The 26,915-nt window shown below is 47.3% G+C and overlaps 1 protein-coding gene across 1 annotated transcript in view; it reads left to right on the top strand.

Moving 5' to 3' along the window:
• The first annotated feature begins 7,725 nt into the window (after positions 1–7,725).
• Positions 7,726–26,915, top strand: part of LOC119181528 (uncharacterized) — a 137,473-nt gene continuing 118,283 nt past the window's right edge. The window contains exon 1 of the mRNA XM_075883437.1: positions 7,726–7,793. The gene's annotated coding sequence lies outside the window, so the exon portion shown is untranslated. The remainder of the gene's footprint in view (positions 7,794–26,915) is intronic.

The following is a 26,915-nucleotide window of genomic DNA, read 5'->3' as shown; positions in this document are numbered from 1 at the left end:
CTACGTTGCATGGGCAGCTTGTTTTTCACGTTCGTATATAGATGACAGCGCACTGCAAGCGATTTCTCTCTTTCCTAGTGTCGGAGCGAAATGTTCACCGCACTCCCAGATAAACGTGGTAAGTGACGCGTGTTGGGGTTGCGCAGTGACGCGTTGTTGCTGCTACCGAAGTCATTCGGCGGAGAGAATTCCCCAGATTACCTTCAGCAGTGATGTTCAACGAAACCGCCTTGACGTCGAGAATTTATCAGTGTATGTAGATGATTGTCAACGCGCTGAGCGTGACAGTGACGATGGACAATCAGCTGCTAGCTCACGAGCAGCGAGTTGCACTTCCCGTCCCGTCGTGCGTTAACGTTTTTTTTTTTTTCACGCTAGTAAGTCACTTTGATTCCATTTATTGCATAATATCCTTTCGCGAGCTCAAAATAAAAAAATTCTTACGCATTGCATGTAGCCGAATCACGGTGAATATTACAAAACGACGCATTCTACCAACACACTCGAGCTCGACCAGCGAAGCGAAAAGGTTAGAGGAAAGAAATATGCAGTCACGACCACAGTTCGCGCTAACTTCTTCTGCACTTCACCAGTGCCGTCTGAACAACGTTGCTGTTTGACAAATTTTCACACTTTTGACGTTGCGAAAAGCGCACGCGCGTATTCTTTTCGATATCCTTGTTTAGATCGCGCTGATGGAACCTGCAATATCGGAGTGCAGTGAATTGCGCACTGATTGATGGAGTCTGATCAAGGTTGTGACACAAGTGTTACTTAATGGAAAGTTAAATGCTTGTGTTCCGTTGAAGAAGCAGCTGCATGACGCTTACAGCGCAAGTAATGGTGACAGCGGTTTAAGTTTGCAAACCATCACTACGGTAAACAGTCGGTCCTGTGCAGCCGTGACGGCGCGCTACTCGCTGGTGGCCTACTACTGCGGCGAATTCGCCAGGCAGGCTCGGCATAAATTATGTCGGAGTGTGTGGTTCAGTTAATACTCGAATTCTAATTGGCGCAGTTTTTTGTAGCACGCACAGGATTGCGCAAACCACCGTTAATACATGGACGATCACCTGACACCACCAACCTTCGCACTGCGGCAAGAAAGGCGGTATCGAAGATTCAGCAGTTCCTATAGTTTGGGAAAATACATTGGGCCAATTTACATTCATTCGACGAACAAGAATTCATCCGGTGAAAGCGGCACGGGAAGTACGTGCGTACGTCTCATCTTTTTTTTTTACGCGAGTTTATGGGTTGATCATCCCTCCGCAGCCATCTCGGATTGCACGGCGCGCCACCGATAGGCCGCGGGCGTTGCGAATACATGGGACAAAACGACACCTCGGTGTCGCTGTCTTAGCTCTATCCGATTGGTGCCAGGTTTTTTTTTTTTCTTTTTTACACAGTGGCTGCGATGGCGTCAGTTCTATGTAGCGCCAGGCTCGTGTCGTTATTTATGCCAGTTGATTAGTCTAACTAAGCGTAGCCAGCCTCGCAAAACTTGATGAGGCCAAGCACACGAAATTGAGTTTTCTCAGCTAAGCTTGCTTTTGTCGCGTTAGGCCAAGTTGAACCTAAATGAGCCTAGTTATATAAGTGGAGCCGAATGTATTCCAGCCTTGTTGAGCATGGTATCGCCTGATGAGTTCAGGCGTAATTAAGTTTAATAAAACCCAGTCCAGCTGGCTGTATTTATGTTGGGCGTAGAAAAGCTTCGATGCACCCAGATGGGTAGAAAAACAGACATGGACGGCCAAATCAAATTACGCATAGTTGATCATGCTATCATTTTATTTAACCAAGCAAAATTAGCCCGAATAAGGAAAACTTTGAACAATAAAAGCGAGGCGACTTTTCCATGAGCCTTGAAGCACTAAACCCTGCAAGGTACTAATCAGCCCTTACTGACACCATACCAATTAGGCTTATTGATGTATATTTAGTTTTAGTCAAGACGCGTAATAGTTTTGCCTGATTAATTAGTCTGATATCCAATCACACACACAATAGATAGAGGAGTTTCATGTGGCATAATTCATGATATGTGGGATTACACGTCCCAGAACTAATATGTGATTATGAGACGCCGTAGTAAAGGGCTCCAGAAACATTGACCATCTCTTGTTCTTAGACATGCACTGACATCGCACAGTACACGGGCCTCTACCATTCAAACTGCGACCACCACGGTAGCGGCCAAACCCGCGACCTCTGAGTCGGCAGCCGAGCACCCTGGCCATTGCTCAACCGTGGCGGACCGTGACATAAGTAGGCTGATTGTGCATAACTAAACTAATGGGGCAGCGCCAACGTTAGCATAGAAAAATGTTACTAAGTATGGTTGATCATGGCATCATCAAACTACTCTGATTATATATAATTAGGTGTAATTAGCCAAGTTATTACAAAACAATAGAAATAAAGTAATTGAAGTTGAATTTGAGTTCAGAGAATGCAGGCTTAGGAAGATGCTAAATACTAATCACCGAGTCCAGTCTTATTTAGATAAATTAAACCTGACCAGCCTCAAAGGGCCAGTAAACAACCCCAAAGCCCTAAAATTGTTGTAAAGAGAAATATGTGCACTTTCGCTTTGTGAACGTGCTGCCGCAAGAATTTCGCAAATACATCCTATATTAAGGAAATTACAGCGGCTAGAACATCGCTTTCGGCTGGTTTCAAAATTCCGCATGGCCTCGCTCCTTCCGAGGGAGGGAAGCCCGTCGTTGTGACTCAGCCCACCTCAGCAATGTGACAAGACGCCAGCAATTGACGTTATCGGCGAACTCGACCAGTCGCAAAACACTTCTGCTTGCCGCGATGCCTGGCTGTTTACCCGGTGCCGATGCTTCTCCGCAGCCCAGCCGCTCGATTTGCAGCCGACAACTTGCAGCAAAACTACGTTCCTAAACCTGGATATGAAGTTTGCCTGATTTTTCGAGAGCAAACGGTCACGCCATCTGAGAGCAGCAACACTAAACACAAGTATTGCGTTTAATGGTGGGTTCGCTGATCAACAAGTAGCGCGGAAATCAGCTCACTCCCCAAAACTGAGCGAGTGAGGTGTCCGAATTACGCCCCACCGCAGTGGTCTAGTGGCTAAGGTACTCGGCTGCTGACTTGCTTGTCGCGGGATCGAATCTCGGCTGCGGCGGCTGCACTTCCTAAGGAGGCGGAAATGTTGTAGACCTGTGTGATCAGATTTGGGGGCTCGTTAAAGAACCACAGGTGGACGAAATTTCCGAAGCCCTCCAAAACGGCGTCTCATAATCATATGGTGGTTTGGGACGTTAAACCCCACATATCATCAGGTGTCCGGATTTCAATACATGGAGCCTACGGGAGAGAAAGAGAGTGAATAAGGATGAAAAAAAGGCAGGCAAGTTAATCATGGCTGAGCCTGCCAGGCTACCTTGCACTGGGGAGGGGGTAAGGGGAATAAAGGTTAGAGAGAGAGAGGAGAGAAATGTCACTCACGCCGTTGACAAAACGGCAGTTATGTCCATAACATCGCAGACGGTGAGTCTCATCTATGTTATAATCAATTGAGCACATTCGTTGCATTAACTTGTACGCGCGGTTCCATGCAGCCAAAATCTTGCCGAATAAAGCCATGATGGTGCCGCTTGCGTTCTCAAGCAGCAGACTTCTGAAGGCTTGCGAGAACTGGAGTGATGGTGTCAAGCAGTTCCAACACGTTTTAAGCTGTCGGTGTCTCCATCTTGCTCAGCAGCACGCGCATAGCACGGACCGAGGTCATTTGATTGATACGTGGGGTTTAACGTCTCAAAACCACCATATGATTATGAGAGGCGCCGTGGTAGAGGGCTCCCGAAATTTCGACCACCTGGGGTTCTTTAACGTGCACCCAAATCTGAGCACACGGGCCTACAGCATTTCCGCCTCCATCGGAAATGCAGCTGCCGCAGCCAGGATTCGAACCCGCGACCTGTGGGTCAACAGCCGAGTACCTTAGCCACTAGACAACCGCAGCGGGGCAACGGACCAGGGTGCTGAGCATGCCGATATGTTGTCCTTCTTCCGTCAAGTTATATGGTATCAATGAAGTGTTCCTCACTGTCGGAGTCTGATGCCTCTCGTATATGGGCAGTTTCGCAGCTCGTATGGTTTAATAGCTCTGTCGTAGCTGTGGGAGAAAACAGGAACTGTCATTGACTTCACTGCTGTCTGTTTACACCTGGTTTAGACCAATCTGCATCACGTCGCCGATCGCCAAGTTGGCGTCACTGCGCGTGGAAGGCGCGCTGGTCAGGCGCAGTAAAGAAGCGCGAGAATTGTTTTTTTGAAATGCAGAAATGCAGGCGGCTCACAGCTTTCTAACATTCAGGAAACGTGATTGCTGCGGTCTACTCTACGAATTGCCGAGCTTCTTCGGAGGGTGTAAAAAACGCTGGAGCCTGCCGTCTGGTCCTTTAAAAGTAATTTTATTACGTTTTTGTACTTATTGGCACTTGTTTCATGATAATTACCAGGCTCGTTTGATTCAATTTGGCCTAGCACGACAAAGGCAAGCCGAGCTCAGAAAACCTAATTTTGTGTACTTGGCTTCGTCAGGATTTGCGACGGCAGCTACGATTAAAGCCCCTTGATCCCGGGAAAGTAACGACATTCTCCTCCACGCGCGCGTTTCCTCCTCGATTTTTCTCGCCGGCTCGCCCTAGGCGCGGCGCCGTTTCTCGCTGACACTCCCGCGGGCATGCCGCAGAATTCAATGGAAGCGGGTTATTTCCGGCAGCTTCCACGCCACAGTAGTGCTAAAATTTTTTAATGGTAATAATAAAATCAGTAACACTGAAGCAACCGTTTATTGAAGGATTACCTTCGTCCAAAGGTCGTATAATCGGAGCATGCTAACTAAATAAAAGCTTTGATAGGGAGTTCTATGATGCGGATGTTTTTCTGCCGCGTGATAACATGGTGTACGTTTCCATCTGATGTGGTTCCGCTTGTGGCATGTCCGCTTGTGGCGTGTACGACACGTCATTTAGGCGCTGAATTTATCATTGGATTTATTTGCAAAACTACGCATGTTAGCAGTGTCACAAACGTAAATCTGTGCAAGCCAAATAGGAAAACACAAGCACTGCGCGGTAAAAAGTGATCACTATAAAGTGAGTCATGTAGCAGACAAGGCTATAATTAATATCGGCATCACATGGCTTATCGTGATAAGACCCCATCCGGAGTAGGCTCGAATCAGATGAGGAGCTGCTACGCGGTCGCTTATAATCGCGATCACACCTGATTGGGATCAAGGTCAACACAATCAGTGCGTCGATAGTGACCAAAGAATCCGATCCGATCTTACTGATCATGGTGAGAAGTACCCATGCGACACTGGTACAAAAGATAATATAGTTTCTTTTTGGTGAATGGAAGACATGCTAATGCAGACGCGACAATAGCGATTGCGGCCATGGCCTCCTAGAAAAAGGCTCACTTCGGTATCACACTGCTATAGCTTTTTTTGCGCCCCTGTATTTCTTTCTTTTTTTTTTGATGAACGGCATCTATTTCATGATTTTTGTGGGTTCATCCTCTCCCCCCTCCCCCAAAAAAAGCAAAACAAAATAAATGCTGTTATAAAAACGAGCATTAATCGGGGTGATCTCTATTCTTCTATTCATTTGTTTTCACCAACAAACGTTCATGTAAACAAATTCCAACAGTCACACAAAGCGCAATTGAGAAGCTGTGCGATTCCACGTAATTATTTGCAGCGAGAGCAGACTGCAGTTGTGTATTTTTGACGATTGCCGAGGTGCGAGTGAGGTGATTAATTATGAGCTGAATATTTTTTTATATATTTTTATTTATTTAGTCAACCCCACATGGCCATCAAATATTTATTTAAACATGCGCAGCGTTATAAGCGCTACGGTCCTTAAAATTACTTATGTATGCCTTTTCTAGTAAAAGGCACACATGCAGAATATATACGTGTTGTTATGGTGCCCCAAACATGCGTAATAATTGCTTTTGAATTGACAATTGCACAAGTATAAACGCTAAACCTTGAGCAACATTGGTGGGCAGCGCGGATGGGGTCGGCCGTTTCGAATACCTGATGCCGTTAATAGTGGACAAACAGACAAATGTACAGATAGACAGACCAAAATTTTTGCGTCGATGGTCCCCAAGAAAGACTATCGTCTTTAAAAAAAAAAGAAACATCTATACGCTAACAGAGGTCACATGTCTGTGAAACAGCAACAAAGTCTACAACACATTTGAAGACTCTAATCACCAAGTGGATAAGTTTCTAGCGATATAGCAAAATTGTCAGCTGAAAAAATCTCATGAGGCAGTAATTTCCTGTCATCGACAGTTCTGGGAAATTAACTGTATTTGTAAGCATTATTTCGTGCAAATATGGGTGCATAGGATTGATCAAGTTTTCGGCGGCTATTTCTAGTAGTTGCTGGCTGAACGCAACAATTGACATTTAAGGCAACTTTCCCTGCCATGATTTTCTATAAGAATGTTAAACGAATAAACTTTCTTTTTGTTTCTAACAAAGGAATTTGGTATATTGATGACAACTTCAGTTTGAAGCATCGCACAAATAGCCGATAAAAAAAATCACAGCATATCCCCGAGGTGAATGATGACGAGTGGGGCAAAGCGTGCGGATGAACGGACGAACGAATGGCTGCACACACGGATGGATGGATGGACACACGAAAGCACTGACAGACTGACGGACGCTTCGTCCCACTCATCATTCACTCCATATATATGGTGCGACATCGTTTTTATTAACATCCAATGCTATGCAACTGGCTACTACGACAACTACGGTGACACGGGACATACGACCCACGGCGTAAAAAGCTTAGCCCCTAAAGAACGCTTATGTTGATGAATAGGCCAAAACAATATTTCAAATGCAGCATTCGGCAAAGCTTTGTTACGAGCAATAAAACAGGTGCCTTACCTCGCAAAGAACGCTGTTCTTTATTGGAACGAAGTTTTTTCGGTTGATGTTGTAGAGCCACTGCTGCTTGCGCAAGCTGTCGCGTTTACCGTAGGGTATCATCAAAAGTGCGTAACCTTTCCCGCTGTGGTTGTTGCAGTCATGGGCGCAACAGCACGGCATAGCGACCGCACAAAGCACAGATAAGAAAGCGCGCTACGGTTGTTACGCGGAGCGTCGGCGAAAAATGGTGCGAGCGAAAAAGAAAAACACAAGCAAAGCGCAAGATCCACGCGTCCCTAAAGTCAACCGCGAAGGAGACCAATCATCGTGCAGAAAAAGTGTGGGAGGCCGGGAGGATGCCAAGGGGGGCGAGGAGGGAGTGAGGAGGTCGAGTGCGTGGCGGCGAGTACAGTGAATGGCGGTACTTTCTCAAGATCAAGGGACTTTAGCTATGATTAGCTACGCTATTCAACCGGTGCGAATAACGTCGTCAGCTCGGTGCTGGAACCGGCGCCTTTGCAGCCACAACGTGAAAAGCAGAAAAGAAGGCACAAATTTGATAGAGCAAAGACAGCGACACCCACGTGTCGTTTTGCCATCTGATACGACGGGATTCGCATGCACACCGCAGCAGGCGTCGAGTCGCTATAGATAGCGCTCCGATGCTTTCGGCCGCGCGATCTGGTTGTCCGCACACCTATGCTCACACCTGCACACAAAGCTGATAACGTGATTCGAGAAACATCTGCATGCATTTGCTGGAGTTAATCCTGCGCCTGTTTTCGCATGGCCGCCAGTGATGTGGGACTGGTGACCACCACGAGCCGATCAGCGAGCTTGGCGACCGCAGGTAGGTCTTTCTGCTCTGACACCTCGACAACCAAGCGAACACATGACGGCAGCTTTTGCAAAAACAGTTCTCGAAAAAAATGCTCCGTCTAAGCTGTTTGTTGTTTCGCAGCGTAGTAGTTGCGTGTGCCACAGCGCCTTACGAGGAGTACGGTCAACACGGTTCCTGTCGTTAAGCAATTGCGGTGGTCGCTGTGATTCGGGGAGCGTGACACGGTGGATGAGAGACCTATGCTTTTTCAGCAGGTGGGTCGAGCAAGAGATCCCGCGATTCACTGGCTGGGGGTGGGGGGGGGGGGGGCTGCTTATACGATGTCGTGATATTTGATCAAGTCTGAAGTGATGCGTTGCGCTGACAACTGGGCTTTTCTACTTGAATAAACTTGAGTACGGGGTCCGCGGCCCAAAACGATGGCAGCTTACCGTAGACTGAGGAGACTGGGCGTAGCGTTCGTTGTGGACGTCGAAGTCATAGTCGCGTTGAAGCTTAATCGCGGTGGCTGCACCACAATTCGAGTCACCAATGTTGAAACGCACCGCCAGGCGGAGCAGGTCACGCAAGCGAGATAAGCCACACGCGCTCCAAACAAGAACGGAACCTTTATGTTCTTTGAAGTGCACTAAGAAAAGTCACGTTGCTCCTCGTGCTTGTGCTGTTGGCTATCACGCACAGAAGTACCGTTTCACAGCGCTACAGAAACACGTTGCTCCTATGACTGCAGTGCTGGATCGAGATGGGGGCTGCGTTCCGGAAAGCCGCGATTCAGTGAAACATCGTCGCCAATGTAATAAGGTTCTAATTGGGAGGAGCGCAATTTTCGCACGTGTTTATGCATCAGGCATTTCCGAATAATCTATGTGCCTTGAACGCATGCTCGACGCGTGACCGTAGGCCTTACTCGATAGAACTCGCCACTGAAGTTACGGAGAACAGTGTGTTTTTCGATTAAGAAAATGCTTCATACGCACGTAAACATCCATGTTTTCAGGAAAACAATAAAAGGCACACACAACAATTTTGATTTGTGAAAAATTGTGATCTTAAAATTTTAAACAAGCACAGCTCCAGCTGTATAGTTACATTTCCGGTCGGCAGACGCATTGTCTTACGTGAACGTAACATATTTTTATTTTCAAGTTTGACTTTTCTACTTTGTACAACTTATTACGCATAGAATACGCATAAAATTTACAAGACATCTACCAACCACAATATTTCACCCAAAGAACTGTTTAAAATACAGAAATAATGCAAATTTATGTGTTCAAAAGTGATGTGGCGGTACATAATATTTTTCATTCATCATATTTACATAACACCTCGGCTCCAACACAAACTTCGAAGGCATCTCCAGTTTTTGGAGGAAGCTTTCTGCTTCCTGCTGTGAAGACAAATGGTGTTGTTAAAGAAGTTCGCTTTGGGGTGGGCATCCTGTTGCAAAAAAAAAAAAAAAGACAACTTTTCCCGGCACCACATTCGCTTCTTCGTATTCTGCCCAAGTGCAATGAAGAGCATACCCACTCAGGAAAACTGCTTCGTTCAGCACTTAGCAAGTGTTTTCCAGTGCAATAAACACTGGGGACCATTAAGCTTTGCCTTTAAGAGTTGAACGCGATAGCGAAATCGGGCCCCTAGTGCGACCTTCAACCCCTAAGTGTAACTTATTAATATGTTTTGTTACGTAAACACACACACAGTAGATTGTACCAGCGCACGAACGAATGGTACATACAGACTTTTGATATAAAGTAAGAGTTGCATGGCCTCCAAGATGCATGCCACGCGTTGGCCTTCTCGGAGGCCATGAAGAGTCTAACAATGCCTCACAGATGCCAGCTCATTATCTAGCGTTTACTGTTTGCTTGATCAACGCCTCTGGAAAGGCATGATAATTTTTCCGCTAGATGGGCATAGTTGTCCATTTTTAGAGCTGTTTGAAAGTTCTTGTCTGTTTTTAGCGGCGATGGCTGCACTATCGCGGCCTTTATCGACGTAGTTTGTTAGCCTCCCATATTTGCCTACAAATCACCGAATGGGCTCGTTTTCGTCGTGACACCAGTCGAACAAAATGCGTTAAGGAGACTCTTTTCACTACATGGCATTTATGTAGTGTTTTTTTTTTTTTTCGAAGCAGCTGCAAATAACATCGTGGCTTTGTGGTAGGACATCTGCCAGGCATGCAAACTGCCCGAGTGCGATCCTCAGTGGGACTGCAAACTTCAATATATATTTGATTTGCTTCTTTCTCAATTTCTCGCTCGCAATCAACGGTGCCGACGCCCACGGCGTAATTTCTGCTACACGAGCCCCCTAACGCTATCGTGTTAAGAAGTTCAAGTCGTCTCGTACCCCATCTGAGCTGGATGCTTTTTGGGGTTCTTCGCTATTCGGTGGCGACTGTTCATTGGGGTCATTTTCAGCGGATGGCGCTTCCGCGGTTATACTTCTTTGCTTGTCGCTTTCTTTTGCTCCTGCGCTGAGAGTCGCTTTGCTGAGGAGAAAGCCGCCGTGATGTGTACTAGGGGACGTCGCTACAGTGTACTAGAGGAGGGCTTACTCTGCCGCTCCTATGACGCATTTGGCGTCACATAAGGAGAGGTGGCGCCACCGGCATCTTCAATGAAAGCTTCTGCTCGCCGGCGGCCGCTCGTAAGAGTTGCGACGTGCATTTTTTTCAGTATTTGTTATAAACTTGCATCTTTTGACTGATCTCTGAGTATAATCACAAATAAGACCAACCCCCTTACCTTTCCGTATACTATAGAAAACACAACTATCGACAAAAGCAACCAAGTAAAACACTTAGGCATTACTTTCTCATCGAACCTCAACTGGGAACCGCGTGTTTTAGCCATATTTCGTAAAGCGGAGAGGAAGCTTTCCTTCCAGAGGAGAAAATTGCGCACTGCACCATCACATCTTAAACTTTATGCATACAAAACACTAATTATACCATGTTTAGAGTACACCTACCTCATCTGGAGTCCACATCAAAATCACTTCATTAATAAAATAGAAATAATCAAAAATTGGCAGGTAGATTTGTATACTCAGACTTCTCGAGGCAATCTAGTTCTGCAGGCTTGCTCGCAAGGCCAAACTTAAAGCCTCTTTCGCATAGCAGAATTATCTTGCGACTAAAATTTGTTTACCAATTATATCATGGTCAATTCCGCATATCACGATCTCATTACCTTCTAAACTCGCCCAAACACTCATCGCGACTAAACCATTAGAAAACTATCCACCAACCTTTCAGTCGTGTTAACGCTCACAAACATTCTCTTTTTCCGTCAGCTATCCACCATTGGAATAGAGTAGACAACAATATTGTGTGCTGTAACACCATTCAATCATTTATGAACATAATACAATGTGTCCATTTTGAATTATGAGTTGTTTGCCATTGTATTTTTTTCTTGTTGTTCCATTATGCATTTTTTTAGATGCCTAGTATGTATTTTCTTGTCTCCACTCCCGCATGGGCCGTGAAAAGCCTGCAGCATGTTCAAATAAAAACAAATATTAAGAGTGTATGTTGCCCTCGGTTCGCAGTGTATCCCTTTTCTTTTGATTCGCGACTCCCTGAGGGGAATATAGAGCGATATAAGCCGTGTGACTGTGCCGGACCTCTACCCAGTGCCACTCGAACAGACCTACTGCCTGCAGGGCGCGAACATCTCCTCAGATCTAGTGAGAGCATACCATCAGATACGTGCTGCTTGTTTCGTAAATTGAAATAAGAACACCATTCGGAATGTTTGAATTTCTACGGATTTTGGCGTACGGAATGCTGGCCGAACTTTTCAGCGGTTCATGAATGGCATTGTCCGAGGCCTCGACTTTTCCACGGTTTAGCTGGATAACCTGCTGATCGATAGCCGCACGCCCGAAGAGTACGAGAGTCGTCTATGCTGCGTGTTACAGTGACTGGCAGAACATGGCATCGTTATCAATCGGCCAAGTACATGTTCGGAGTACCATCGCTGCCACTTTGGGGCTACAGTATTTCGAGTGCGGGACTGCAATCATATCCGGACAAGGTTGTAGCAGTAGGACGGTTTCCAAACAAAAAACCATCCGCCAGCTCCTAGAGGTCCTAGGACTCGTAAACTTCTACCGTAGGTTTGTTCCGAAGCGCGCCCACATCCTTGACCCGCCGCACAGCCTAATAGCAGCTCCAGGAACTAAGGCAAGCGACATTGGGTGGAACGACAGAGCGGTAGATGCGTTTTGGCGTATGAAGGAGTCTCTCACGAATGCCGCTCTGCTCACATACCCGCCAATCGGGGTACCACAATGTGTATTGGTGGACGTCTCAGAAGTGGCTATTGTAGCCGTGCTAATGCAGAACTCATGCGGAAGGTGGCAACCAATTTTTCTTTAGAAAATTGAGCGCAGCCAACCACTAATACATCACCTTTGGTAGGAAGCTTCTGGCCATATACGTGGCTCTACGACTTTTCCGTCACTACGTAGGTCAAGAATTTTTCGTACTCATGGATGATAAGCCACTGACTTACGCAATGCATCCGATCAACCCCAATACGGGTGCGCAGGTGGCACGAGAGCTCCGCCAAATGCCTTACATCGCGGAATTGACGACGAATATACGTCATGTGAGCGAGGAAGACAATGCAGCGGCATCTTACGCGCAGCTCTGTGAACGCCGTCTGCCTGCCACACTAGTGACGGCTCAACGCAGTGATCCGGAGTGGAAGCGTCTACTGAAGTCCACAACCAGCGCCTTGAAGCTGCAATGAGTGATGGACCAACAGGATCTGTATGTTGTGACATGTCCACTGTTAGGTCCAGGCCGTTCGTGCCACCGGACCTTCACCGCAACATTTATGAATATCTGCATGGCATCTCGCATCCGGGAATCCAATCCACTCAGCGGCTGCGCAGAGCTATAGGTTCGTGTGGCCCAGAATGAACCGCAATGTCCGGCGTTAGACAATAGGCAGTGTCTGTCCTTGTCAGCGCTCCGAAGTGAAGCATCATACTGTGACGAGGATGACGCTTGAGGAAACCGAGTGCTTTATTGGACGCTGAGACTACATTAGCGATGTGTGTGTGCCATGATAAGTCATATGATAAGGTGATTCCAAGGGATAAATAAAAAGAGGGAAGGCAGGGAGGATAACCAAGCACATGCCCGGTTTGCTACCCTACGCCGGGGGAATGGGAAGGGGGCATAAAGATGAGAGAGAGAGGAAAGAGAAGAAAGAGAGAGAGAGAAGAACAAAAAAGGAAGATTGTCAGTCAATCGGCTGGCGCGTATGCAGCGGTAGCACGGCACAAAAGTTAGAGGTGGTCACGTAGGCCTGTAGTCTTCAAAAAGCACAAGGCAGCTTTGACTGCTTTTTGAGCCGACGAAAGGCGATGACGGTGTTCCAGTAGCATCTGCACAGAGAGTGGCCGATCGTACAATTGTCGCAAGGCATCCGAAAGCTTCTGTGATTCCAAGACATTTATAATTTGGTACCAGGTCAATTGGGTGGTTAACGATGAAATATTGGAAACGATATGGGCTGTGACGACGGGAAAAAGACAAGGTGGCATTTAGACGAATTAGGGGCATTAATTATGTCTTGCACTAATTAAGAACGCTGTTAAGATTTTTTTGAGGTCTAGGTGATCATGGGGGTTAAATACAGTATGATAAATGGCACAGTCATCGGTGAACATGCGAATGCTGCAGGTTATATGATTGGGCAAGTCGCTAATATATATTAGGAAATAAGGGGAGGACCAAGGACACATTCTTGAGGAACGCCTGATGTGACTGGGAGATCTCGAGGGTTAGATTGATGACCGTTAACGAAGACAGACTGTGAACGATTAGTGGGAAATTGTTCAACCCATTGAAGAATGCTAGGTTGTAGGTGAAGCTGTGAAAGTTTTAACAAAAGGCAGTGGTGAGGAGCCTTGTCAAATGCTTTAGAATAGTGTAGAAAGATTACGTTGGTCTCCATGTTACGGTCCAGGTTAGTGTGCAAATCGTGAAGAAAGAGCACTGGTTGCTTTTCACAGGAGAGGCCTTTTCCGAAATCCGTGTTGTGATTGATGGAAGAAGTTACAGGAGTCAAAAACCTCACTATTTGCGAGTTGATGACGTGTTCTATAATTTTGGAGGGCACACTAGTTATCGAAATGGGATATCACTGCTGATACGGTGGCCCACACTTTCATCTGCCCCTGGTTGCGCGATTCGAAGTTCTATCGACCGTGACAACGGATCGCGGAACGCAATTGGAGTGTCCTATTCGGTATAATCAAGCGGCTCCTAGGAATCCGGCGCGTCCGAAAAACGGCCTACCATTCCATCAGCAACGGTATGGTGGAAAGGCTCCATCGACAACTGAACACTAGCCCGACAGCAACTTCAAGTCACAGTTGGGTGGAGGCTCTACGTCTGGTTTTATTGAGAATTAGGTCGAATATGAAGGCGGACATTGGCTGCTGCTCGGCTTAAATCGTACACGGTACATTTCGCCTTCTGGGGGAGTTTGTCGCCGACAGTAAAAACGCAAACGCCCAGGTCAACAGCGAGTACGCCTTGCGACTGCAAGGCATTGTAAGCAAGCTGTGACCTGTGCCCAGTGATCTCTACTCCTGCCAGTTCGTGAAGCACGACGTTGTACAGCGTCCACTCCAGCTTCTTATGATGGGTCATTCAAGGTGGTTAAACGAGGAGAAAAGCACATCACGATTGAAAAAGGTGGCTGTCATGACGTGGTTTCGCTTGACTACGTAAAACTAGTGCATGTGGACAACAGTGAAGTGGTCGTGCACCATCTCCAGTTCCACAGCCAAGAAGGCTACCAGCAGACCAGACTGAACCAGCCCAACCACTCCTCCAAAGGTTCATGCGGAGTGGACGACTCACAAGGCCTCCGGTGCGAATGGACGTTTGAACCAGAGCGTTGTGTTGACCCGTTTACTAGGGGCGGGAGAGAGCATTGTAGCGCTGCGAAACAGGGCTTCTGTGCGCGACGCGAGTTCGCGAATGCCAATGGGAACCACGAGGCGTTTCTTCGTGCACTTCAAAGGAAATAAAAGTTCAGTTGTTTGGGATGCGTGTGGCTTACGTCGCTTGCGCGACCTGCTCGGCCAGCAATCCGTTCCAACATTTGTTTTGTAATAATTAACAAGAAATGCGAATGCGCAGGGATACAATTCTGACCGTGCGGGTAGTAAGAGCTGATTCAGTATAACACAGTCCGCTAAGATAAGACGCAACGTCCGCTTATAGCGTAGGCGCGGACGTTGCGGAGGAAATGCTTGTGAAGCCATCGCTCGTAGGCAACATGAGGTGCCTCAAGGGTGCGTATGCGTCTTAGCACACTACCCCTATTAGTACACTAGTACACTACGCTATTAGTACACTATTAGTACACTAGTACACTGTAACCCTTTTCTCACTCTCACGAAGACTTTAAAATATCTCTCGTCTCTTCTCATCATGGATTTTTATGGCGAAAGCTGTTATGAGATCACAACAAGGGTCGATTTTGGTACCACCGCCACCGGTGTCCGTAACTCGTAGTGCATAAAATAAGAAAAAAAAAGCAACGAAACAAAAAAAAAACGTCATGGAATGCGTGGAAGACGCAGCATGCACAGTCACAGCGACAGTTGGAAGAGCGGCCTTTCACAGCCTTTTCTAAACACTCATTGCGTAACTGCTGCAAGCATACTTGCTTGACACCCACGAAGGCATTAATCAACAAAATTTTAGGGCGGTAGACCGGCATTCGCTATTCTATTTTTCGCATTCTTCTTAGAAGAGTAGGATCCGCTAAACACATGCAAGCGGTTTCGTGCCAATTGTTCATGCAGTGACTGACGACGATGAGTAATAACGCCTGAAGTGGGTATGTGCCACAGTTAATAGGTGATCAAGAACAAGCTTTTGTAATGGGTTGGAGCACTGGACGACCCACTCGTTACGCTATTCGCATTGTGCGACGACTGGCTGTTATCTTACTGTTTCAAAACGCTTTATTACTCATATTAACGCCGTTCCTTTCCCGACATCAAGCCTACCTAAGGCAAGTTTGCCAACAAGTCCTAAGCTTGGTGTGGCTCAGTGGTAGAATACTGGGCTGGCACTGAGCGGACCCGGGTTTTAGTCCCACTGTGTCATTGGTGCTAGTTTTTTTTTTTTAATTTCGCGCGATGTGGTTACGGACACCAGCAGCGGCGTGTAACTGCGCGTGACCCGATTTGTGATCTCATAACAGCGTTCGCTGTAAAATACCGCGGACAGAATGGGAATTGAAACCAGGTCCGCCGAGGGGTGGCCCATTATTCTATTCGGAGATATTAGCCAGGCTCCATTGTAAACTGACCCCGTACAGGCTTCATTTGTCTGGTAAGGAATAACGTTAACAGAGTGTTTTGTAACTGTAAAGCAAGAACCAGGAGTCGCACAATAGCAGTTGCATAAAAAGTGGGTCGTACACTGCTCCAAGCCATATTAGAAGGCCGCGGACATATTTTTTTTGTTGTCGTAAAGCACAACATAAACAAAATGCATATAATGCCTTACTAGTGTGCACGTAGTGGGTAGCTACACACTACACGCTACACGCTAGTTCACAAAGCTATTGTGAACGATCTCCACTACCCCATTTTTATTTTATTTATGGTACAAGGCAAGCATCTGTGCTTGTAGTAGGCCGTTCTTCCAGCTTTCGCTGTGACATGTGTGGCACTTTCCGTGCAGGACCGGGTTTTTTTTTTGTAATAATGTATCCATACCAGTTCCTACAATTTTCAGTCCTATTCTCGCTCTAGTTCTTTTAGGCCTCTGGTTCAGTAGTTATTTTTCATGTAGACTTTGCACAGTGAAGGCAAGTATGCAGTGAGCGTAAGCTGGCCTCATGCGCATAAGAACTATAGGGAAAAAAATCCTCTTTGTTTCCAAGAGCAGGAAAGCGCTCAAGGCGCTCTTAATATTTCGTCTGCAAGTTAAACACTTACGACGACAAAGTTCGTTTCCTGCATTATATAGGGTATAATAATCTGAAATTGCAGAACTGCTGTCGCCTTCGCTCGGCCCAGCAAAACACTAAAACTCTTATATATATAAGAAGGGGAAACAGAATATTATTCTTTTTTACAGCCTTTCAAGTTGAAAAAGCGTGACTACTCTGTAACGCCTGTAATGAAGCCGCATAATGTAAACTTTTTTAGAGTCGTACAAAATTTCCATAGATTTTTGATAAAGACACCAAACCGCTGAAAGAGCAAGTTCCTAGATCTAGGTATCTAGGTCGCTCTATCCCTATAGGGTTGGCATCACCGGTGCGCAGAACATTTTCCTCTCAAACCGGTCAACAAAATGAAGTTGGCTTCCACCTATAGATCAACAAACGTACAAGAAGAAGCGGTGTAGCGCTGGCCAATTCGAGATTGCTTAGTTATGGAAGAGCAAACTCCAGCACATGGGACCTTCCGCGTACAATGTTAGGAAATCACGCGTAAATGGCCGTGTGAAAGGCTGTGACCTCTCCCCCTTACATTCTCTCAGAAATCACGTGATGGTGTCGGGAAACAAGTTTCTGCAGACGCGCGATGAACTTGAACCCACGGAGCGTGCTCCAACAACAGTTCGGGACGTGTAACAGCAACCGAAACTACATGGTAATATATGCTATACTTGCAAGGGTGCTTTCCCAGCAGGAAAGAGCGGAAGTCGACCCATGCGCAGCTTCGAATGCTTCTGATGGTTTCCTTTATTGCGAGATGGTGTAATTTTTTTCTTTACGTTACCTGTCATCTCGTGCACTACAGAACAAATGCGACGAGGCGTGGTTGGTGCGTTAACACAACCCTCACGCCAAATCGCTTCGCTACATTTTTCAGGTCGTGCAATTTCCTATGCATATACAACGAACAAAAAACTGCAGTATTCTCATTGAGTTTCTTAATAATGGATGGATTACGTCCATATTTATCAATTTTCAATGCGAATGGGCTTTTTCGAAGCCTGTGCACTATGATAGACCGGATACCCCACCACTTTTGAGCGATCAATTTGCAGCTCAAAACTGCTGTTAAGCTTTAGCGCGCTAGTGCTATTTTCTTTCCTGTGTGGCGCGTAACCGTGACACAAGAACTATTTGTTTAATAAAATTATATTTGAGGGCGCAGTCGCGAAATTAAGCACCGGTTTCGCTCAACACGGGTTACACAAGTACAAGCTGCCAGTAAACATGCTCCGCGGTAAGCAAACATCAAGAAACTGCAAAATATCAGTCAAAAGTCTATCCCATACCTTTTAAGCACGTAACAACAGTGTGGCCAACAATTTTTTTGCAAAATACGCTATGCCGAGGTCTAAACTATCCCACTTCACCCTACCAACTTTTTACAGTGGAAGCTCTTATGAGATCACAACTCAGGTCTCGCACAGCACCGTATATAGTTGTGCGCTGCCGCCACCCGTAACCACATCGCGCCAAATTAGAGAAAAAAACCTAGTGCCAATGGCACAGTGGAGCTCGAACCCGAGTCAGCTGGGTATCAGCCCAGTATGCTATCACATAGCCACGCCGGTGCATGCAACTTGTTGTCAAACTTGCCTTAGGCAGGCTTGATATCCGGAAAGCAATCGTGTTAAAATGACTTATAAAGCGTTTTAAAACAGTGAAAGAACAAGCAGTCGTCGCACAATACGAATAGCGTAACGAGTGGGTCGTCCTACGCTCCAACCCATTACAAAAGCTTGTTATTGTTCAGCTATTATCTGGGGCGCATACCCATTTCGGCTAAATTCCTCACCGTCTGCAGCGCCTGCATAAACAATTGGCACAAAATTCCTCGCAATAGTTTAGCGAACACCACGCTTTTCAGAAAAATGATGAAAAATAGCATTGCGAATGCCGAGCTACTACCCTAAAATTTTTATTACTAATAATAATGCCGTAGTGGGCACAAAGCAAGTGTGCTTGCAGCAGTTACCCAATGAGTGTTTATAAAAGGCTCTGAAAGGCCGCTATTTTAGCTGTCGCTGTGACTGTGCTGCACCTACCGCGCAGGCCTGGCGTTTTTAATTGCATTTTACCCTACGTTTAGTAATAGCGCTGTGTAACAATGATGACGTGCAAATATTGTACACTCTATGACGTGATCCGCCCTCCAAAGACCGTGTGACGATGACGTCGCAATGACCATCATGACATCAAGAATTGTGCCGAGATGAGGTGGCGCTGTTATGTCATCATGATTTTTTGCAACACTCGCGTCGACGCCAATCATGACTTTTCAAGTGCGATGATAGAGCTTCATTTGGTAAACACCAACCACCGTCACAAAATTTAAAAGCCTATCCATGCAACGAACAGACGCCACAAATGGCGGAAAAGACATCCCGAAAAGAGCGCGCAGCACTGTCTCAGCGAAGGCTGGAAGAGTGGATTTGAAGAGCGGCTTTTAAGAGCACACTCTTTAGGTAACTATCCCGCACACTTTCTGGGTACCCACTACGCCATTAGTCATTGTGTAGTAGGCAGGCATTCACTACGCCATCTTTCGGAGAAGCGTGGTACCTGCTACACTCTTGCAAGGAACTTTGTGCGTTTTTTTTTGTGCTGTGCTTGACGTAGATGAAGAATTATGGCAGATGCTTTTGTAATCCTTCACAGTGGATATGCGCCACAGTTATTACGTGAACAATATCGAGCGTTTGTAAATGGTTGTGTTATTCGACAACATACTCATTGCCAATTCGCATTATGTGACTCTTGATTGTCCCTTCTCGGTTCTAAAACGTGTTATCACTCATATTAACATGATTCCTTTCCTGGCTTCGAACAAGACCAGTTTGCAAAGTAGTTTCACGGGTGTGGCTCAGTAGTACAATACTGGGCTGGCTTGCAGGGGACGCGGGTTCGAACCCCAGTGCGTCCTTTGTGTTTCTTGTTTACTGAGCATTTCTTGTTTCGTGCAATTGTGGTTACGGACATCGCAGGTGGTGTCGGACAACTACGGTGCGCACGTGAACTGCGTTGTGATGTCGCAACAGCTTTAGCTGTAAAAAACAAAAAAAACAAGGTAAGCACAAGAATCTTTCGATCTTTCGTCTTCGGAGCTTTAAGACATTTCCACTTAGGATCTCTCCACGAATGTAACCTTCGGATAGGTCGCGCGGATAGGTCACTGATAAATGACGAGGGAAATTTTGAAATTACCCTACGTACGTACCAGCCCTACTACCCTATACGCTGGTTGGGAAACTTTGAAAATGTGCCATACGACTGTAGGATAATTACCAGACAGTTGGCAACCCTGGTTTACGATGTGTTCACAACTTTGGACAGCGCGTACTTGTCAATTAAAATGATATCACCTGTATACGTATAGCTGAATACTGTCTCTCCCCAGTTTAGTATGAACAGCTCAATCACAAGCTGCTTAGCTGCTTGTAAACAAGTAATTATTGAGTTTATATAACTTCAGTCTCACATTTTTCACGATAGCGCATTTTGACAACATGCATCCTCACGCGATACTTTATATTCCCCTTCACTGCTACATCTAATATACAAAAAACGCTTCGTAATTACACTAACATTTGATGCGCTTAGGCGCGTTCTGATTTTGATTCTGGTTGGGAGCTGCGAAAATGACCATTAGGTGCCTGAAACGCTAGGGTGGGGAGCGGTGATGCGGGACCCAGTAACTTCGTTCATAAAAAAATTAGCAGATTCCACGTACAGTGGTGGCACTAGCTCCAGTAAAGACACAACGCCTTATCTGACGTTCACGAGAAACACATCAGCAGCCACCTGGAAAAATACCCTAGAGGACCTGGGTAGCGACCACTACATCATCGAGGTACATGTTCAAGGTGGCCCAGGTAAACCCACGGGAAAAGAGCTAAAGTTGGTAGACTGAACCCAGTTCCGCAAATCACGTGAGAACCAGGTCCAACCCATCAGCGACATAGAGGACTGGATACACACGCTTAAACAGGATATTAATAATGCCACGCGAATCGTACCTCCCGAGGCACACCTCGAAGAGATCGATAGCCGGCTCCTCCACATGTGGGAGGCAAAGCAATCGCTTCAAAAGAGGTGAAAGACACAGAAATACAACAGAAACCTCAGGAAACGCATAGCACTCCTCAACACAGAGATAGAGATGTATGCAACACAGCTAAGCCGGCAACACTGGGATGAAACCTGCGATGCGATGGACAGGCAACTAAGTCTTAGTAAAACTTGGCATTTTCTACGGTTCCTGCTCGACCCAGAAGACAGCTAAACCGCCCAACGACAAACCATCAACAAACTAATACATGCTTACAAGGGCACCGACGAGGAGTTTCTTAGGGAGGTAGAGCTCAAATATATCTCTCAAGCTCCTACTCAGCAGCATCCAGATTATACGGGCCAGATCAACACTGCTCTAGACGAAGAATTCACCGAAGCGGATATCCGTGCCGCCCTACAAAAACTTAATACCAAATCTGCACCAGGTCCGGATAACATCGCGAATAAGATGATACGCAATTTGGACGATGAGTCGATCACGCATATCACAGACTATATTAATAACTGCTGGAACACCGGAATCTTGCCCCCACATTGAAAAACGGCCAAGGTGATTCTGATTCCGAAACCAGGCAAACCACTCAATACTGACAATTTTCGGCCCATCTCCTTAACATCTTGTATAGGCAAATTGATGGAACACGCTTTCCTGGCTAGACTGACAAATTACCTCGAAGACAATGATTTTTTCCCACACCCTGATTGGCTTCCGCAGGCATCTTTAAACGCAGGATGCCATGTTGCAGATTAAGCATCACATCATAGACAGTACGGGACGTTCCACTAAGGGCATACTTGGTCTTGATCTGAAGAAGGCTTTTGACTCTGTCACGCATAGCACCATTCTAAATCAGGTCAATAACCTAAACTTGGGGCTTCGCACGTACAACTATATTAGGACATTTCTTACGAGCAGAACGGCCACAATCACTGTGGGAGCACTCAGGTCGTCCAAAATAACCATAGGAAGTGCGGGCACCCCGCAGGGTTCCGTGATATCTCCCATGTTGTTTAACCTCACCCTCATTGGTCTTCCTTCAAAACTTCAAGCCATCGAAGCATTTCATCACACCATTTACGCCGACGACATCACCCTCTGGGTGTGCGACGGCAGTGATGGTTCCATTGAACAGAGATTTCATGAGGGGATTGACACAGTCGAACGGTATTTACAAGGAACTGGACTTTCCTGCTCGGCGAAGAAATCTCAGCTACTGCTATATCGCCCTACACTTAGAGGTCGGCCACCCAAACAACATCCCCAAGCGCGGGCACACGCTGATATAAAACTCACTACAAGCGATGGTCACGCCATACCAACCGTGGACAAAATCAGAGTGCTAGGTTTGATCATAGAAAGTAAGGGTACCAACGGAGAGACAGTTCGCAACATTGAAGCCAGATTGTCTAACACGATGCGCCTCATTAGGCGCATTACCAATAAACACAAAGGCATGAAAGAGGCCAGCATCATCCGTTTGATCCAAGCGTTTGTTCTAACTCGCATCACTTATACGGCGGCGTACCACCGATGGTTCACCGCGGAAAAGCCAAAACTCAACAGCCTAATTAGGAAAATTTACAAACAAGCGCTAGGTTTGCCTCAAAACACCAGCACCGAACTACTCCTTCAACTTGGTTTACACAATACCTTTGAGGAACTTATTGAGGCGCAACAAATCTCCCAATTCGAGCGATTAGCCAAGACAAAGCAGGCCAGCAGATTCTATGTAATCTCGGTATTTCTTACCACACTCCACACGGAGACAAACACGACATACCACGCACTATCCATGCTAAGCTAACAGTACCACCCATACCAAGAAACATGCACCCTGAACACAACAAGGGCAGACGTGTCAGTAGAGCCAGGACCATGTCAAAGATGTTTGGGCGCAACCATGAGGCAGTCTTTGTCGGCGCTGCACGCTACCAGGAACGTCACCACTTCGTGGCTGCTGTCGTAGACCACACACAACAATGCAAAAGCAGCGCGTCAATCAACACACGGAACATAGAAACGGCAGAGGAAGTGGCTATCGCGATGGCCATAGCCCACACTAACGCCTCATGCGTAATAAGCGACTCGCAGACTGCCGTTCGAAACTACGCATGCGGCAGAATCTATCCCGAGGCATTGCGGATTCCTAATACAGGCAAAATTCACGAGGTGGACAAATACGTACACATCTTGTGGTTCCCTGCCCACACACCACTAGGTAACGCGGAGGCCAATCCGAATGAAGTGGCGCACAACGTGGCTCGAGGTCTTACGTTCCGAGTCACGTCAGACGAAGCGGCCACCCAAACGGACCTTTCTGTGCCGGTGTGGGAATGGGACGATCAGCTCACTAAATTTAATGACATAATTCAACACTATCGACTGCAAAGACGGGAGTACCCTCCGCCTCGCTCCAAGCTGAATCGGGCCCAGTCCGTTCAGTGGCGGCAGCTACAAACACGCACATACACGAACCCTGTCATCATGCACCACATATATCCCGACGTCTATAGTTCTAATCTATGCCAGTACTGTACCACCAGAGCCACTCTTGACCATATATCCTATGGGAATGTCCAGCATTAGTCAGAAATTCTGGGGTCGCGGCCTCCAATGAAGACCTTCGGGCGCGTTGGCGGACTGCGCTGCTCAGTTCGGGCCTGGACAAACAATTTTGGGTGATCCAGCAGGCCAAGGAAGCTGCCGGGAGACACGGTCTCTCCGTTGGCCCCTAGGTGGGAGCCCATCCCAGCAATCTGCCGGAAATTAATAAAGTCTATCTCTCTCTGCACGTACAGTGGGAATCGATGATATGCCAAGCACGAATGAGAAAGGGTAGTAGGTCACTTTAAATTCAGCACAACGTTAAGAGGCAGGGGTAAATTATGCCGTACATGACTTCCATGACACGATTAACATGTTTGGACGTTTAATTTACTTTCGTCATTTATTAACGTCACCTAATACCAAATTTGGTATATGTTGAGCTATGTTGTCGTCCGTTCGCGTCATGGTATACTGAATTTGGTACATGTGAAGCTGGCAAAACGGCCGTGAGCGCATCATGAGCGTGTAGTCATGTTTTTACATGACACGCATGAGATCATTATCGTGTTTGCACCAGTCACATACGTTCATCATCTATTCACGTTCCGTAATGTCCAATTTGGTTCATGAGAAGCCAGTAAAATGACCGCGAGTGCTTCATGAACATGGTATGTAGTCATGTTGTTGCATGACACGCATCTCATGATTATGAAGTTTGAACCAGTCCCATACATTCGCCACCAATCGCGTCCCGTATACCAAACTCGGTATGCAGAGCTAGCGAAACGGCCTCGAGCACGCTATGAGCGTGGTTTGTTGTCATGTTCTTACATGACACGTACGCGTGTCAGGATTATCATGTTTGCACCAGTCATATATTTCATTATCCAACGACGTCACGTAACACCACATTTGGTATATGTGGAGCTAGCAAAACGAACACGAGCGCATCATGAAGGGCGCAATATACTCCATCGTAGCGTTGACGCGCGCGCACGCTGGGCACAGTGACTCAACATCAGCAAAACGCGAGCACTCTATACTCTGACGCCAGGAGCTACCAGCATCCGTCGGCGCGGCCTGACGGCAAGTGGCGTGAAAAGTGACATACATGCTGCATTTCGCTGCTGCTGCTGAAAAACATTTATTTACAGATGTTATTTACAGGGAGGGTGGGAACGGTCCTTAAAGGGCCGCCCCGTACAAACACTAGGTGAGCTCCCTCTTACGGGAGCCCATTGGCGTTGGCCGCGGCCCGGGCACGCTCGACCAGGGCCCGTTGGGCTGTCAGGTCAGAGCAGTCGAGCAGGGCTGCCTCCCAGTCCTCCCGCGAAGGGTTGGGTAGTGTTGTAAGGTTTGGGGTTTTTTGGCATGCCCACACCATGTGGAAAATGTCAGAGGAATTTTCCTCACAATGCGGGCACTTCCCCGTGCAAGCGGGGTCAAAGTGTTTTATGTTTGCCGGGCACAATAGTGTTTTAGTATAGAGGCGAAGGAGGATTCGCTCCTCCGCCTTCGTGAGGCCCTTACAGGGTTTCAGATAGACGTTCTGGCCTGATTGATAAAATTGTGTGACCGCCTTAAAGGTGTAGGCGGGATTGGGTTCGAGTTCCGGATCGGTAGGGGACGAGGATGGTGCCCGGAGAGTGAGCGCGCGGGCGGTGGCATCGGCCGTCTCATTACCATCGAGGCCCGTGTGAGCCGGAGCCCATATGATCGTTCGGTGCGCGGGGGCACCTAGGTAGCTGCTGTTCTGCAAAATTTTATAAGCACGGTACGGAATGTATCTCTGTTCAATACTGCGACAGGCACCCCTTGAGTCGGTGATGATGACCCTCGAGTCCTGATATGCGGCGGCTAGTGCGATGGCGATCTCCTCCGCGTGCGTAATGTTATGTGCAGGGAATGTGAGTCCGTTTACAACGGTGTTTTCGTGGACGACCACAGCCGTGTACCAACCACCGTAGTGCGGGCCGGAGGCGTCCACGTAGAATACTCCGAATTTGTGGCCGTAGTGTCGAGCCAAGGCTTCCGCCCGCGCGAGGCGTCGGCCACTGTAGTCGTCTCGGGTCATGTTAGCCGGAAGAGGGCGCACGTGCAAGGAGTATCGCCAAACTTCTGGAATCCATACGCGCTCTTCCGTGTGTATTGAATGATTGATGTGTAGCCGGGCAAGGAGGCGGCGACCCGACGGTGTTTTAGAGAGTCTAGTATATTGGTTTGTCAAGTGCGCCTCTCTCAGCTCCTTGAAGGTGTTCACCATTCCCAAGCCCAAAAGGCGCTGGGTAGAGGTGCTGACAGGAAGGTCGAGGGCGCGCTTGTAGATTTTGCGGGAATGACTTCGAGTGCATTCTCGTCGGATTTGCGTAGGTGGAGGTATGGAGCCGAGTACAGGACTCGGCTGGTTACGAATGCATGCGCCAGCCGCAAGGCATCTTTGCATCGTAACCCCCCGCGCTTGTTGGAAACCCGGTGGACCATCCGGCCCACCTGGTCCCCCACCTTACGCAATTTGGCCAATGTTGTGTCTGCTCTGCGATTTTTGTGTATAAAAAGCCCCAGTACTCTAATCTCATCGCGTTCGGGTATTGGTCCGCTGTGAAGGGAGAGGTCGATTTTTTTGGTGCACTTTGGTGAGGGGCGTATGTGCACGAATTCCGATTTGGACGGGGAGCACTGAAGGCCGCAGCGACGGGCATAGTCATCCACGATGTCCACCGCTTGCTGCAGGCTTGCCTCCATGTCTCCTGCCGAGCCGTGTGACGCCCATATGGTGATGTCGTCGGCGTACAGCGCATGCTGTATGCCTTCGACTTTCGCCAGCTGAGCGGGGAGTCTCATCGTTGCCACATTGAATAGGAGGGGCGAGAGGACCGCTCCCTGCGGAGTCCCTCTCGAGCCTAATCGGTAAGGGCCGTGTTCAATGTCCTGAATCCGAATGTATGATTGTCGGTCAGTGAGGAATTGTTTAATATAGTTGAAAGTGTTTTGACCGCAATCCACCTGTGAGAGATGTGTTAGAATAATTTCGTGGGTCACGTTATCAAAGGCCCCCTTCAGATCCAAAGCGAGCACAACTTTGTCATTCAGGGGATACTCGACTGGATCGACGATCTCATGGTCGAGCTGAAGCAAGACATCTTGCGCGGACTGGTGTGGGCGGAACCCAAACATGGTGTCGGCAAATGCATTTTTGGTCTCCAGGAACGTGGACAACCTGTCGCGCACCATCGTCTCCATTAATTTTCCCTCACAAGAAGTAAGGGAGATGGGGCGAAGGTTGTCCGTGTTAATAGCTTTGGCCGCTTTGGGTATGAAGGTGACCAGGGCGGTCTTCCACTCAATTGGTAGGCTTGTTTTCCCGATCCAAATGGAATTGATGTAGGCAAGGAGCATGGTGTAGGCCGAGTCAGGAAGATTGGCAAGTGATTTCACGGTTATTTTATCCCTTCCCGGCGCCGTTCCTCGTCTCATTTTTGCTAGGGCTGCCTTCAGGTCGTGTAA

Source organism: Rhipicephalus microplus, unplaced genomic scaffold (genome assembly GCF_043290135.1).
Source record: "Rhipicephalus microplus isolate Deutch F79 unplaced genomic scaffold, USDA_Rmic scaffold_17, whole genome shotgun sequence".
NCBI classification, from domain to species: Eukaryota; Metazoa; Arthropoda; class Arachnida; order Ixodida; family Ixodidae; genus Rhipicephalus; species Rhipicephalus microplus.
This window is presented reverse-complemented; position numbering and strand designations above follow the sequence as displayed.